Consider the following 13199-nt stretch of genomic DNA (forward strand, 5'->3'; position numbering starts at 1 on the left):
GGCAACTAGTTCTCCCTATACCCAAAACCTATATGACAAGAGGATCCTTTTTATTAAAAAAATTTTTTTGCCAAGTGCAGCAAAAAATCCCAGCACAGGCCGGGCGTGGTGGCTCACACCTATAATCCCAGCACTTTAGGAGGCCGAGGCGGGTGGATCACGAGCTCAGGAGGTCGAGACCATCCTGGCTAACACGGTGACACCCCATCTCTACTAAAAATACAAAAAATTAGCCGGGTGTGGTGGTGGGCACCTGTAGTCCCAGCTACTCAGGAGGCTGAGGCAGGAGAATGGTGTGAACCCGGGAGGTGGAACTTGCAGTGAGGCAAGGTCACGCCACTGCACTCCAGCCTGGGCGACAGAGCGAGACTCTGTCTCAGAAAAAAAAAAAAAAAAATCCCAGCACTTCGGGAGTCTGTAATCCCAGCACTTTGGGAGGCCAAGGGTTTGAGACCAGCATAGCCAACATGGTGAAACCCCGTCTCTACTAAAAATACAAAAATTGGGCACGGTGGCTCACACCTATAATCCTAGCAATTTTCGAGGCCGAGGCGGGTGGATCACCTGAGGTCAGGAGTTCCAGACCAGCCTGGACAACATGGTGAAACCCCATCTCTACAAAAAATACAAAAATTAGCCGGGCATTGGTGGTTTGTGCCTGTAGTCCCAGCTACTTGGGAGACTAAGGCTGGAGAATCACTTAAACCTGGGAGGTGGAAGTTGCAGCAAGCCAAGATTGCACCACTGCACTACAGCCTGGGCGAAGAGTGAGAATCTGTCTCAAAAAAAAAATTTTTTTTTCTTTGGTCATGTGCGGTAGCTCACGCCTGTAATCCCAGCACTTTGGGAGGCCAAGGCAGGTGGATCACTTGAGGTCAGGAGTTCCAGACCAGCCTGGCCAACATGGTGAAACTCCCGTCTCTACTAAAAATACAAAAATCAGCTGGATGTGGTGGTGGGCACCTGTAATCCCAGCTACTTGGGAGACTGAGGCATGAAAATAGTTTGAACCTGGGAGGCAGAGATTGCAGTGAGCTAGGATCATGCCACTGCACTCCAGCCTGGGAGACAGAAAGAAATTCTGTCTTAAAAAAAAAAAAAAGGGGGTGGTGGCAGGCACGGTGGCTCACGCCTGTAATCCCAGTACTTTGGGAGGCCGAGACAGGCGGATCACATGAGGTCAGGAGTTCGAGACCAGCCTGGCCAACATGGTGAAAACCCTGTCTCTACTAAAAACACAAAAAATTAGCCAGGCGTAGTGATGGGTGCCTATAATTCCAGCTACTCAGGAGGTTGATGCAGGAGAATTGCTTGAACCCGGGAGGTGGAGGTTGCGGTGAGCCGAGATCGCACCATTGCACTCCAGCCTGGGCAACAAGAGTGAAACTCTGTCTCAAAAAAAAAAAAATTTTTTTTTTTTTTGGCCAGCGTCAATGGCTCATACCTGTAATCCCATCACTTTGGGAGGCTGAGGCAGGAGGATCACTTGAGCCCAGAAGTTTCAGACCAGCCTGGCAACATGATGGGACCCTATCTCTACATAAAATTTAAAAATTCACCAGGTGCAATTAGGCCTGGTCCCCCTCCTCTCTGGCCACTCCAATCTAAAGTCAAATTGAAAAAAAAGGTTGGGGCTGGGTACGGTGGCTCACGTCTATAATCCCAGCACTGTAGGAGGCCGAGGCGGGTGGATCACTTGAGGTTAGGAGTTTGAGACCAGCCTGGCCAACATGGCGAAATCCCATCTCTACTAAAAATGCAAAAATTAGCCAGGTGTGGTGGCGGGTGCCTGTAGTACCAGGTGCTCAGGAGGCTGAGGCACGAGAATCTCTTGAACCTGGGAGGTGGAGATTGCAGTGAGCCAAGATTGCGTCACTGCACTCCAGCCTGGGCAACAGGGCGAGACTCTGTCTCAAAATAAATAAATAAATAGATAGATAAATAAATAAATAAAAATAAAAAATTTTTTTTGTGTGGAGACAGGGTCTTACTCTATTTCTCAGGATGAAGTGCAGTGGCATGATGTAGCCAGGAACTGGAGCTTCAAACTCCCAGGCCCAAGCAATCCTCCCTCCTCAACCTCCCAAGTAGCTTGGACCATAGGCAGGTGCCATCACTCCCAGCTAATTTTTAAATTAATTTATTTATTTTTGTTGTTGTTGTTTGTTTGTTTGTTTTGAGACGGAGTCTCACTGTCACCCAGGCTGGAGTGCAGCAGCGCAATCTCAGCTCACTGCAACCTCCACCTCCCAGGTTCAAGTGATTCTCCTGCCTCAGCCTCCTGAGTAGCTGGGACTATAGGCCCTCACCGCCGCGCCCGGCTAATTTTTTTTGTATTTTTAGTAGAGACGGGGTTTCACCATGTGGGCCAGGATGGTCTAGATAGAACTCTTGACCTCGTGATCTACCCGCCTCAGCCTCCCAAAGTGCTGGGATTACAGGTGTGAGCCACCACGCCCAGCCTTATTTTAATTTTTTATAGAGACAGGGTCTCACTATGTTACCCACGCTGGTCCTGAACTCCTGGCTTCAAGCAATCCTGCCTCAGCCTCCAAAAGTGCTGGGATTCCAGCCCTGAGCCACTGTTCCTCGCTGAAGGGGATTCTTTTTCAGGGCATTCTTTGTGACACACTCCTTCCCTGGGTGTGTCCTGGAATGTCCGCTGGCCACACCCAGGCCTGGTCTGGCTGTGGGGACACCCACATGCATTGTCAGCTGGGTACGAGACCGGGGTGGGCTTTGCACACAGATCCCACGACTGTATACACTCAGCCCCGTGACAGGAACTGTAGCCCATGGCCACAGCATCTCTTGCTAGAAACTTTTTCAAGAAACTTACCTCAGTACTCAAAGCCACTGCGGTCAGCAAGTGCTGAACATGCCCCAATCCCTAACCTCAGAGAAGGACACTTTCTCTTAACTCCTGTGTAAAGGGTCAGGACTGGTGTCTGGCTGCCGAAGAAACTAAACATTCAGCTTCACTTTCCCAGGTGACATTTGCTGTATCATCTGTGATGCAGGAGATGGCAATGGCATTATTATTATTATTATTATTATTATTATTTTTGGAAATGGAGTCTCGCGCTGTTATGCTGTTGCCCAGGCTGGAGTACACAGGTGCGATCTCGGCTCACTGCAACCTCCGCCTCCCAGGCTCATGTGATTCTCCTGCCTCAGCCTCCCAAGTAGCTGGGACTACAGGCACCCAGCACCACACCCGGCTAATTTTTGTATTTTTGGTAGAGACAGGGTTTCACCATGTTGGCCAGGCTGGCCTCAAACTCCTGACTTCAAGTGATCCTCCTGCCCTGGCCTCCCAAAATGCTGGGATTATAGGCGTGAGCCACTATGCCTGTCCGGCAATGGCATTTTGACCAATACAACATGGGCATCTAACTAGAATTGGGGGCACCCACACGGGTCATAATTTGGGGCCAAAGTAGAGTTTTTTTTGTTTTTTGTTTTTTTTTTTTGGTAAAGATGAGGTCTCACTATGTTGCCCAGGCAGGTCTCAAACTCCTGGGCTCAAGCAATCCTCCCACCTCAGCCTCTCAAAAGGCTGGGATTACAGGCATAAGCCACCGTGCCCAGCAACATTTTTAACTTTTTTTTAGAGAAAGGGTTTTGCTCTGTCACCCAGGCTGGAGTGCAGTGGCACAATTGTAGCCTACTGCAGCCTCGGCTTCCTGGGCTCAAGGGATCCTCCAGTCTCAGCCTCCAGAGTAGTTAGGACTGCAAATGCACACCGCCACACTTAGACAGTTTTTAATTAATTAATTAATTAATTTTGAGACAGAGTCTCACTCTGTCACCCAGGCTGGAGTGTAGTGGTGTGATCTCTGCTCATTGCAACTCCCCATCCCAGATTCAAGTGATTCTCCTGCCTCAGCCTCCAGAGTATCTGGGACTGCAGACACATGCCACCACGCCTGGCTATTTTTGTATTAATATTTTTAGTAGAAATGGAGTTTTGCCATGTTGGTCAGGTTGGTCTTGAACTCCTGTCCTCAAATGATCCATCTACCTTAGCCTCCCAAAGTGCTGGGATTACAGGGGTAAGCCACCATATCCAGCCAATTTTTAAATTATTTTTTGTACAGATGGAGTCTTGCTTTGTTGCCCAGGCTGGTCTCAAACTCCTGGCCTCAAGCGATCCTCCTGCCTCAGCCTCCCAAATTGTTAGGGGGTTACAGGCATGAGCTACTGTGCCTGACCTGGAAGTGGATTTTGAAGTGGATTTTGCAGCCTGTTTGTGTCTCCCAAGCCACAAAAGACTCTGACCTTCGTGTTTGACCAGTTCCTTGGAAGGCACCAGTCTGTGTATTAAGTGGATTATCCAAACCCAGACTGACTCCTGGCACATGGAAGATGCTTTGGGATACACTTATACTAAAAGGGTATTCATTCGTGACTGATCTGAAATCCAAATCTAATGGGGCATCCTATATTTTCAGTTGCTAAATGTGGCCACCCTAGATGCTCAATGACATCCTTGAATAAAGGAAGCTGATGAAGTTCAAACAAATAATTTTACCAGCGGGGTAAAAAAAGCTCAAAGCTCAGTGCACTTTGCGAAACAGTCATTTCCTCTTCCGGTCCGAATAAACTCCTGACTCCTCCCAGGCCCAAGTGATCAGCCACTCCCTCCTACCAGCTGGCTGGGCTGCTGTGCTCAGTCCCAACTCAGGAAGGACAAGAGTAGCTCCTGTGACCATAATGCCTGTCCACAAGCTGAGGCCCGACCCCACTCCGCCTCCTTTTTTTTTTCTTTGAAATGGAGTCTTGGTCTTTTTGCCCAGGCTAGAGTGCAGTGGCGTGATCTCGGCTCACTGCAACTTCCACCTCCCAGGCTCAAGCGATTCTCCTGCCTCAGCCTCCCAAATAGCTGGGATTACAGGCATGCACCACCACCCCCAGCTAATTTTTGTATTTTTAGTAGAGACAGGGTTTTCACCATGTTGGTGAGGCTGGTCTCAAACTCCTGACCTCATGATCCACCTGCCTCGGCCTCCCAAAGTGCTGGGATTACAGGCGTGAGCCACCGTGCCTGGCCACCCCCTTGCTTTTTAGACACAAGGTCTTGCTCTGTCACCCAGGCTGGAGTGCAGTGGCATAATCATGGCTCACTGCAGCCTTAAAACTCCTGGGCTCAAGTGATCTTCTGTCTCAGCCTCCCAAGTAGTTAGGACTATGGGTGCGTGCCACCAACGCGCCTGGCGCTGAGACCTGGATTTTTTTTTTTTTGGTGAGATAGAGTCTTGCTCCGTCGCCCAGGCTGGAGTGCAGTGGGGTGATCTTGGCTCACTGCAACCTCCGCCTTCCAGGTTCAAGCGATTCTCCTGCTTCAGCCTCCCAAGTAGCTGGGACTACAGGCGCCCGCCACCATGCCCAGCTAATTTGTGTATTTTTAGTACAGACAGGGTTTCGCTATGTTGGCCAGGCTGGTCTTGAACTCCTGACCTCGTAATCCGCCTGCCTCGGCCTCCCAAAGTGCTGGGATTACAGGCGTGAGCCACCACTCCCGGCCTGAGACCTGGATCTTAAAAAGGGCTCAGCTGGGTGTAGTCACACACCTGTAGTTCCAGTGACTTGGGAGGCTGATATAGTAGGCTAGCTTCAAGCCCAGGAGTTCAAAGTGAGACTAGCAACATAATGAGATCTCATCTCTTTTTTTTTTTTTTTTTTTTTTTTTTTGAGACGGAGTCTTACTGTCGCCCAGGCTGGAGTGCAGTAGTGCGATCTTGGCTCACTGCAAGCTCCGCCTCCTGGGTTCATGCCTTTCTCCTGCCTCAGCCTCCCAAGTAGCTGGGACTACAGGCGCCCTCCACCACGCCCGGCTAATTTTTTGTATTTTTAGTAGAGACGGGGTTTCACCATGTTAGCCAGGATGGTCTCAATCTCCTGATCTCGTGATCTGCCCACCTCGACCTCCCAAAGTGCTGGGATTACAGGCGTGAGCCACCGTGCCTGGCCGAGACCTCATCTCTTTAAAAAATAATAATAATAAAGTTGGCTGAGTGTGGTGGCTCACGCTTGTAATCCCAACATTTTGGGAAGCCGAGGTGAGAGGATTGCTTGGGCCCAGGAGTTCAAGAGCAGCCTGGCGAACATAATAAGACTCCCATCTCTGCAAAAAAACTTAAAAATTAGCTAGGCGTGGTGGCCTGCACCTGCAGTCCCAGGTATTCGGGAGGCTGAGGTGGGAGGATCGCTTGAGCTGGGGAGGTTGAGGCTGCCGTGAGCTGTGATCACGCCACTGCACTCCAGCCTCGGCAACAGAGCAAGACCTTGTCTCTAAAATCAGAAAGAAAGGAAGAAAAGGCAAAAAGAGGGGAAAAGAAGCCAAGAGAAAGGCTTGAAATGCATGTGGATGAAAGCCCTGACCTGTATTTTAGGCTCAGTTACACTCAGATGTAACTGTGTGTCTGGGATGCAAAAGAGCTCAGATCCTACAGAATCTCAAGGTGAATTCTTTTCCCTGAGTAGCATAAGGCATCTTTTTCCCATCTAACACTGGGTTGGGCTCCTCCCTTCTGTATGCAAAGTGGCCACAAGTGCCCAGAATGAACTCCCTCCAGTTCAGAAATGCATTCCTTCCTGGTTAGGGAAGTCATTGTTTTGACTTAGAAGTCTTCTATACTTCAGGCGTCTAGTGTCTACCTAATACCTTTTGCCTCAGAAAAGGGTCTAATCCCATTTAATTACAGGAAGATTTGCTGTTAGGTTTTTGACCTAGAGATCTAAAAAGGCCTGGCTGAAAGAGTTCCTGAGCTCCATCTGGACTTAATTCCAGATTTTCTAGCCAACCAACACTAATAAAGCTATACTCTGCTCCCCACCTCTGTATAATTCAGGTGCTACCTGACTTTCTCTGGTGAAGCAGCAGGAGTATTTAGGCCAACCTGTTGGTTTGGCTGTGTCTGTTTCTCTCTGGAAATAGACAATGACTTTTTCTTTTTTTTTCTTTTTTTTGAGACAGATTCTCACTCTATCGCCCAGGCTGGAGTGTAATGGCACACTCTTGGCTCACTGCAACCTCTGCCTCCCAGGTTCAAGTGATTCTCCTGCCTCAGCCTCCTGAGTAGCTGGGATTACAGGCGCCTGCCACCGCTCCTGGCTAATTTTTGTTTTATTTATTTATTTATTTATTTATTTATTTACTGAGACGGAGTCTCGCTGTCTCCCAGGCTGGATGCAGTGGCTCAATCTTGGCTCACTGCAAGCTCCACCTTGCCAGGTTCACGCCATTCTCCTGCCTCAGCCTTCCAAGTAGCTGGGACTACAGTCGCCCGTAATTTTTGTATTTTTAGTAGAGACAGGGTTTCGCCATGTTGGCCAGGCTGGTCTCGAAATCCTGACCTCAGGTGATCCGCCTGCTTCGGCCTCCCAAAGTGGAGGGATTACAGGCGTGAGCTACCACATCTGCCCAACACTGACTTTTTTTTTCTTTTTTAGTATTAAAAAATATTACATCTTTACCTTTCTGAGTGTTAAATGAAAGTAATATTAGTTAAAGCAAAGGCACCTAATAAATGTTTGTTGATTATCAAAGTGAATGACTTTGCCAAATAAAATAACAAATGTGGCCGGGCGTGGTGGCCCACACCTGTAATCCCAGCACTTTGGGAGGCCGAGGTGGGTGGATCACCTGAGGTCAGGAGTTCGAGACAAGCCTGGCTAATATAGTGAAATCTGTCTCTACTAAAAATACAACAATTAACTGGGCGTGGTGGCGGGCACCTGTAATCCCAGCTACTCGGGAGGCTGAGACAGGAGAATCACTTGAACCTGGGAGGCAGAGGTTGCAGTGAGCCAAGATCGTGCCACTGCACTCCAGCCCGGGCAACAAAGAGAGAAACTGCATCTCAAAAAATAAATAAATAAAATAAAATGAGAAATGTATTTGCATATAATAAGTGTAAATGATTTCACAGATCCTTTTAATGAATAGTATTTTATTATTATTATCTTTTTTTTTTTTTGAGATGGAGTTTCGCTCTTGTTGCCCATGCTAGAGTGCAATTGTGCGATCTCAGCTGACCGCAACCTCTACCTCCCAGGCTCAAGCGATTCTCCTGCCTCAGCCTCCCAAGTAGCTTGGATTACAGGCATGTGCCACCATGCCTGGCTAATTTTGTATTTTTAGTACAGATGTGGTTTCTCCATATTGGTCAGGAGGATCTCAAATTCCCAACCTCAGGTGATTCGCCCACCTCGGCCTCCCAAAGTGCTGGGATTACAGGGGTGAGCCACTGCTCCCAGAGAGTATTTCATTCTTAACAGTTCTTTAACTGCTATCAAAATATTGGTCTCAAAGTACTTTAAGGCACCGAAATGAGGCACACATAACATATCATCAACACGCTGAAATGTCATGAAAAAAATTATACTGAGAGACGTATATAAAATAAGATTTTTTTTCTTTTCTTTTTTTTTTTTTTGAGACAGAGTCTTGCTCTGTCGCCCAGGGTGGAGTGCAGTGGCGCAATCTCAGCTCACTGCAAGCTCCGCCTCTCCGGTTCGCGCCATTCTCCTGCCTCAGCCTCCGGAGTAGCTGGGACTACAGGCCCCCGCCACCACGCCCTGCTAATTCTTTTTTTGTATTTTTAGTAGAGATGGGGTTTCACCGTGTTAGTCAGGATGGTCTCGATCTCCTGACCTCATGATCCGCCCGCCTCAGCCTCCCACAGTGCTGGGATTACAGGCGTGAGCCACCGCTCCCGACCCAAGATTATTTTTTTAAACTGAAAAAATGTATAGTAATTAGCCAATAAACCAGAATCTGTAACATTAGATATATATATATATATATATATATATTTTTTTTTTTTTTTCTGAGGCAGAGTTTTGCTCTGTTGCCAGGCTGCAGCGCAGTGGTGCGATCTCGGCTCACTGCAACCTCCGCCTCCTGGTTTCAAGTGATTCTCCTGCCTCAGCCTCCCAAGTAGCTGGGATTACAGGCGCGCGCCAAGCCCAGCTACTTTTTTTTTTTTTTTGAGACGAAGTTTTGCGTTTTGCTCTTGTTGCCCAGGCTAGGAGTGCAATGGCGTGATCTCGGCTCATTGCAACCTCTGCCTCCCGGGTTCAAGCGATTCTCCTGCCTCAGCCTCCCGTGTAGCTGGGATTATAGGCATGTGCCACCATGCCCGGCTAATTTTATATATATATTTTTAATAGAGACAGGGTTTCTCCATGTTGGTCAGGCTGATCTTGAACTCCCGACCTCAGGTGATAGGCCCACCTCAGCCTCCCAAAGTGCTGGGATTACAAGCGTGAGCCACCGCGCCCGGCCAATTTTTGTATTTTTAGTAGAGACAGTTTTCACTATGTTGGCCAGGATGGTCTCAATCTCTTGACCTAATGATCTGCCGGCCTCAGCCTCTCAAAGTGCTGGGGTTACAGGCGTAAGCCACCGCATCCTGCCTAGACACTGACTTTTTCAACACATTTTCCCTGGAAGAACCAAGACCAATTCTGATGGGCTTCCCAAAGGATGCAGGTTGTAATGGATTAACAGTTAACATATGTGAACCTGAAAGTGCTTGGCAAATCCAAATAAATAATTATGTTTTCTTTTTTGGGGTATGGGGGGACAAGGTCTCACTCTGGCCAGGCTGGAGTGTAGTGGCACTATCATAGCTCACTGCAGCCTCAAATTCCTGGACTCACGTGATCTCCCTGCCTCAGCCTCCTGAATAGCTGAGACTACAGACATGCACCACCACGCCCAGCTAAATTTTTTATTTTTTGTGGAGACAAAGTCTCACCATGTTGCCCAGGCTGGTCTCGAACTCCCAGGCTCAAGCAATTTTAAAGTGCTAGGATTACAGGTGTGAGTAGCTGCACCCAGCCCCAAATGAATTATGCAGTCCGATAATCTTAGGGGGTAATGATGGAGGGCACCTTGCTTTGTGCACCTGAACCGCCACTGTCATTGACACCAGAGTGCTTTAGCTCTTCTGCTTATTACCCTTCCCACTGGTATTAATTAGCTATCATTCCTCATTGCCAGTGGGCACTGCTTCCTTTGTCCAAGGGTACAGCATCAACAGGAGGTCTCACAGGCTAGCACCAGGGAACCCTCACTTTTCTAGCTACCACTGAGGCTCCGCCTCCCTTGTCGCTTGTGGAGTGGCCTGGCTCCGTTCCCATTTCCCTATTTGGATGTGAATGTCACTTAGCCAGTTTGCCCACATGATTTCCCAGAGCCAGGAAGGGAAACGCCTTGGTGCAGAGATGCAATCACGGCTACCACCAAGGAAAAGAAGGCACATCCTTGGCGATTCTGTCACGTGGTATCTCTTTCTTCTTTCTTTCTTTTTTTTTTTTGTTGTTGTTCTTGTAGGTTGTTTGGTCTGTTTGGTTTGTTTTTGAGAAGGAGTTTTGCTCTTGTCGCCCAGGCTGGAGTGCAATGGCGCGATCTCGGCTCACTGCAACCTCCTTCTCCCGGGTTCTAGTGATTCTCCTGCCTCAATCTCCTGAGTAGCTGGGATTACAGGTGCCTGCCACCACGCCCAGCTAATTTTTTGTTTGTTTGTTTTGAGACGGAGTCTCGGTCTGTCGCCCAAGCTGGAGTGCAGTGGCGCCATCTGGGCTCACTGCAAGCTCCGCCTCCTGGGTTCACCCCATTCTCCTGCCTCAGCCTCCTGAGTAGCTGGGACTACAGGCGCCCGACACCACGCCCGGCTAATTTTTTGTAGTTTTAGTAGAGACGGGGTTTCACCGTGTTAGCCAGGATGGTCTCGATCTCCTGACCTTGTGATCCGCCCGCCTCGGCCTCCCAAAGTGCTAGGATTATAGGCATGAGCCACTGCGCCCGGCAGATGCCTGGCTAATTTTTGTATTTTTAGTGGAGACGGGGTTTCATCATGTTGGCCAGGCTGGTCTTGAGCTCCTGACCTCAGGTGATCTATCTGCCTCGGCCTCTCAAAGTGCTGGGATTACAGGCATGAGCCCCTGCACCCGGCCACTTACAGCTGAATCCTAAACTTGTATTGTCTGAATCTAAAATTGGGCCCATGTGCAGGAATGGTGACATGAAGGGAGGAGAGGTCTATGCCCTGTTGAGTCCTTGTGCAAAGCGGAACCATATTAAGAACCTAAAACTTAATATGTTAATATGAGTGCAGTGGCTCACGCCTGTAATTCCAGCACTTTGGAAGGCCAAGGCAGGCGGATCACGAGGTTACGAGTTCAAGACTAGCTTGGCCAACATTGTGAAACCCCGTCTCTACTAAAAATACAAAAATTAGGTTCATGCCTGTAATCCCAGCTACTAAGGAGGCTGAGGCACGAGAATTGTTTTAACCTGGGAAGCAGAGGCTGCAGTGAGCCGAGATCACGTGATTGCACTCCAGCCTGGGTGATAGTGAGAGACTGCGACTCAAAAAAACAAAAAGGTCGGGCGTGGTGGCTCACACCTGTAATCCCAGCACTTTGGGAGGCTGAGGCAGGCAGATCATGAGGTCAGGAGTTCAAGACCAGCCTGGCCAACATGATGAAACCTCATCTCTACTAAAAGTACAAAAAATTATCTGGGTGTGGTGGCGGGTGTCTGTAATCACAGCTACTCGGGAGGCTGAGGCAGAAGAATCGCTTGAACCCGGGAGGCAGAGGTTGCAGTGAGCTGAGATTGCGACATTGTACTCCAGCCTGGGCAACAAGAGCGAAACTCCGTCTCAAAATAATAATAATAATAATAATAATTAGCCGGGCGTGGTGGCATGTGCCTGTAGTCCCAGCTGCTTGAGAGGCTGAGGCACGAGAATCGCCTGAACCTGGGAGACAGAGAATGCAGTGAGCTGAGACATGACACTGCACTCCAGCCTGGGCAACAGAATGAGATTCTGTTTCCAAAAAAAAAAAAAAAAAACAAATCAGAACATCAGTCTCTAAGGATTGCACTGAGAATTGTGAGCTCAAAGTGTCCACAGTGCCTGGTACACAGTAGAACACAGAAAATTTCAGTTTCATTCCAGTCTCTGGGATTCTTTCTGAGAGCAGGAATTTAGCCTTATTCATTTAAGTAATCCCTCAGTGCTCTGCACATGACTTCTTTATAGTTGTTGAATTGAACCAGGATCAAAGAGCAGCTCATTGTCCAGCCTCTTCACTTCATACATGAGAAACTGAGCAGCACAGAGGGCAACTGTAACTCATCCACATCCCACTTGTTTTGTTTGTTTGTTTGTTTGTTTGTTTTTGAGACGGAGTCTCTCTCTGTTGCCCAGGCTGGAGTGCAGGGCCGCGATCTTGGCTCACTGCAACCTCTGCCTCCCAGGTTCAAGCGATTCTCCTGCCTCAGCCTCCCGAGTAGCTGAGACTACAGGCACGTGCCAGGACGCCTGGCTAATTTTTTGTATTTTTAGTAGAGATGGGGTTTCACCGTGTTAACCAGGACGGTCTCAATCTCCTAACCTCATGATCCGCCCGCCTCGGGCTCCCAAAGTGCTGGGATTACAGGCATGAGCCACCGCATCCGGCCATCCCACTTGTATTTTATGGCTGGATCTTTTTTTTTTCCTGAGATGGAGTTTCACTCTTGTTGCCCACGCTGGAGTGCAATGGCGCGATCTCGGCTCACTAAAACCTCCAGGGTAGCTGGGATTCCCAGCTTCCCGAGTAGGTGGGATTACAGGCACATGCCACCACGTTTGGCTAATTTTGTATTTTTAGCAGAGACGGGGTTTCTCCATGTTAGTCAACCTGGTCTTGAATTCTCAACCTCAGGTGATCCGCCCGCCTCAGCTTCCCAAAGTGTTGGAATTACAGGCATGAGCCACCATGCCCAGCCTTTCTTTTTTTTCCTGAGACATAGTCTTGCTCTGTCGCCCAGAGCTGAAGTGCAATGATATGATATTGGCTCACTGCAACCTCCGCCTCCCGGGTTCAAGCAATTCTCCTGCCTCAGCCTCCTGAGTAGCTGGGATTATAGGTACCTGTCACCGTCCCCGTCTAATTTTTGTATTTTTAGTAGAGACGGGGTTTCACCTTGTTGGTCAGGCTGGTCTCAAACTCCTGACCTCAGGTGATCTACCCACCTCGGCCTCCCAAAGTGTCAGGATTACCGGTGTGAGCCACCGTGCCTGGCCACTAATTTTATTTTATTTTTTTGTAGAGAGGGGGTCCCAGTATGTTGCCCAGGTGAGTCTCAAATTCCTGGGCTCAATTCTCCCACCCTGGCCTCCCAAAGTGGTACA

Source organism: Pan paniscus, chromosome 20 (assembly GCF_029289425.2).
Source record: "Pan paniscus chromosome 20, NHGRI_mPanPan1-v2.0_pri, whole genome shotgun sequence".
NCBI lineage: Eukaryota > Metazoa > Chordata > Mammalia > Primates > Hominidae > Pan > Pan paniscus.